This window comes from Sinocyclocheilus anshuiensis, unplaced genomic scaffold (genome assembly GCF_001515605.1).
Source record: "Sinocyclocheilus anshuiensis isolate Anshui unplaced genomic scaffold, SAMN03320099.WGS_v1.1 scaffold191, whole genome shotgun sequence".
Taxonomy (NCBI): Eukaryota; Metazoa; Chordata; class Actinopteri; order Cypriniformes; family Cyprinidae; genus Sinocyclocheilus; species Sinocyclocheilus anshuiensis.
Genome location: NW_015549570.1, coordinates 63768 through 67577, shown reverse-complemented (window position 1 = coordinate 67577; position 3810 = coordinate 63768).

Below are 3810 nucleotides of genomic sequence, written 5' to 3'. Positions count from 1 at the left end.
AGTAAAACATTATATCGGACACCGACTACATCACGGTAGGAAACAAATAGGGAGAAGCTTTGGGCTCTAGTGTCTAGACACCAATCCACCAAAGGTGTTGACCTAAAACACAACATGCACGTCTGAGAGTGCAAGCGCCAAACTGCAGCCAGACCCTTCTCCAAACAATCTACCTAACATTGTTCGGGAGGCAGACACACTCTGTCAGTTTAAATCTAGATTAAAGACCCATCTCTTTAACCTGACTTACACATAACACACTAATACGCTTCTAATATTCAAATCCGTTTCAGGATTTTTATGCTGCATTAATTAGGACAACCGGAACCAGGAACACTTCTCATAACACCTGATGCACTTGCTACATCATTTGAAGAATGGCATCTACTCTAATATTAGTCTGTTTCTCTCTTATTCCGAGGTCACCGTAGCCACCAGATCCATTCTGTATCCAGATCAGATGGTCACTGCAGTCACCCGGATCCAGCCCGTATCCAGACCAGATGGTGGATCAGCACCTACACTGTAAAATCTAATTAGTTGAGCTTACTTAAAAAAAAACGATTGCCTTCAAAAAACGAAGTAAAGCGAAATAGGTTACAATTAATAAAAATAAATGAAATTGAATTGTTACCATTGTTGTAATTCACGTGCTGAATGTTTAAGTCTGTGTGTGACTTCAAGATGTTAACACAAATTATGTAAGAGTATATAAACCCAATAATAAGCTTTAAGAGATTTATGAAAACTAAGGATTACAACAGCTCATTAATAAACACAAGCACAAAAAAAAGTCTTGGAATACTGTAAAGTTGCTTTGACACAATCTGTATTGTTAAAAGCGCTATATAAATAAAGGTGACTTGACTTGACTAAGACTGGCGTTTTCTATTCAATGCCCAGACAGCAACAGTAATTAATATTTTAATTGTTTATTTGGGGTCTTGTGGGTTTTTTTTCTCAGCAATTGTTATGTAAATATTTGCGATTAATTAATTAATGAGCAAATCATGTAATTATTTAGAACAGGGGTCTTCAATGTTTTTCAGGTCAAGGACCCCTTAGGCGATAGAGACATGGGACAGGGACCCCCTGATACAAAATGTGTCAAACATAGCCACTGATATTAATAGAAACCAAGTGTTTCTCATGACTCAAGGCCAATGAGTATGAGTTTGAAAAAATAATTAATCGTATAATTTTTCTTTTGACAAAAAGTGAAAACGGGTCCCACAGACCCGAACACCATTCAAGGGTTAAGCTGTTCACAGTTGTCTTAATTATTTTAATAGATTTACAATTTCATACATTTTCATTTTACTGTCAGGTGGACAATTATACATTTACATGAACTTCAGCTTTAATATTAATAGAACTTTACATCTAAATGTACTGTCAGGTGGGCAATTATCAGTGTTGGGGAGTAGCTAGCTACAAGTAGCGATGCTACTAGCTTAACTACATTTTTCAGTAGCTTTACAGTAGCGACGCTACTTTTAAAACAATGTAGCTTTTACTGTAGCTAAGAATTTTTTCCAGCAAGTAGCAGTGTAGCACGAACAAACGTTCTGATGAGTCACAAGCCTGTAATGTATTGAAGCAGCGCAGTGTCTTCTTCTGACTAGATCACAAACTAAATGGGTTCATTACTGCCATCTGTTGTGATATCACGCATTGCGCGGCTTTACAGTCTTTCCACCGACAAGAGATCGTCTGATGATATTGCAAAGGATGTACAGGAGTGGATGTTTCACATGAATCAACTGTAGTTTATGCCAAACAAAGATTAAAATGTGGTCTACGTTGAAGACTTAAAGCACATACAGGAGGTGAATAATAACCTTTTTAAACTGATTAATTTTTCTTCTTTATTGCACTCCAGATCAAATGTCTATTTTACAATGATGAACGGTCATAATATAATCTGTCCCCCCACAGTTTTGTAATGAACACTAATCGAACAGAAAATAAAACCGCGATATAGTAGTGTGCTTATCATTTGGCAAGGGATGGGTGCGGCAGGATTCACGCAAAGCGCAGTGTTCACGCACGCAGCTGATGATTGACGTCTCCATTCACAGTCAGTAAATACCGCATGTGCTGTGAGTTTAACCTGCTTATTTTATGACTCCTCCGCATCCAGTTTAAGTTGCATACATTTTGTTCTTGCATTGGTGTTACGTTTGTAACAATATACTAATAGCAATACAGTATTTTATTATTGTGTGTATCGAATAGTTTACAAAATCAAATGATTGGGACACTTTTTGTCTTTGAATTGGCTTGAAAAAGTGTCCCAATCAACCTGAATTTACTCTACTCTTTGAAATCATGATTGCATTACAGTATGTTGTATTAAACCCCAAATATTCTAGAAAAAACTTCATTATATTTGACTTATAACTTCATTATAATTCTTAATTAACAATTGTTCAGTTATTTGTAATGTTAATTGTAAAAAAAAATAATAATAAAAAAAAATTGAAAGTATTTTAATGTAGCTAGCTACTTTTTGACAGTAACTTGTAGTGTAGCTAGCTACTTTTTCAGAAGGGTAGCTTGAATGTAGCTTAACTACTTTAATTTACGAGTAGCTTGTAGCTGGTCAAGCTACAGTTTCAGAGTAACTTCCCCAACACTGGCAATTATACATTTACATGACCTTCAGATTTACGTTTAATAGAACTTTACATTTAAATTTACTGTCAGGTGGACAATTATACATTTACATGAACTTCAGCTTTAATATTAATAGACATTTACTTTTAGGTGGACATACATTTACATGACCTTCAGCTTTAAGTTTAAGACACCTTTAATGAGATGACTGACCCTGGTTAAGTACACAAAGGCTGTCTATTCTGGGGTATATTGATGCTGTTAGGCAAAGTATCATGTCAGATTCACGCTGTAGTTTTGCACAGTATTTACTTTTCAGGTAGGAAAGGGAGGAGAATGCACTTTCACAAAGATAGGTTGTGGCAAAAGTCAAAATGCTCTTTATGGCCTTTGTTGCCAATTGAGGAAAGTCTTTCTGGCAGGAGATCCAGAACTGGGCGAGAGAGCTTGTCTTGAATATAACTCATTCGTCATGTCTTGACTTAACTCATTCGAAATGACGCCGCACACGGCCGCCTCAGTGCTTGGCTCTCCAGTGTTTTTTCTCAAACAAGATCAGTTTTACCAGGGATGAACTGCTGAACATTTGGCAGAACACACCACAGAATCTTCTACCGGATTTCGATTATTCGGACGTTTTGCTGAATGTTGTAGTTGGCGGAGCAGCAGCGCTGATCAAGCGCTTCAGGACACGCAGATGGGGGAAGAGAGCCGGTGTGCTCGTGAAGCTCAGGCAGCGCGGATTTCGAACGCCGTTGCCTAGCATCTATCTGGCAAATCTCCGCTCTCTACCCAACAAAACGGACAAACTTCTTCTGCTCTCCAGGACAAACAAGGATTTTTCAAACCTGGCTAAATGACGCCATTCCGGACAGCGTGCTACATCTGCCCGGCTTTCAGCTGTTTTAGAGCAGACCGCGATGCAGAATCAACGGGAAAATTGCGCGGCAGAGGGACATGTTTTTACATCAACGAAAGGTGTACAGATGTTACAGCGTTAAAGAAGATGTGTTGTCCCGATCTAGAAGCACTTTTCGTTAACTGCAAGCCGTTCTATTCACCGCGGGAGTTTTGCTCGTTCATTCTCGTCAGTGTTTACATTCCTCCGCTAAACGCATGTGAGCTCAGCTTTACAGAAACTCGCTGATCAGATCACAGAGACAGAACAACAACACCCGGACTCTGTTTTAA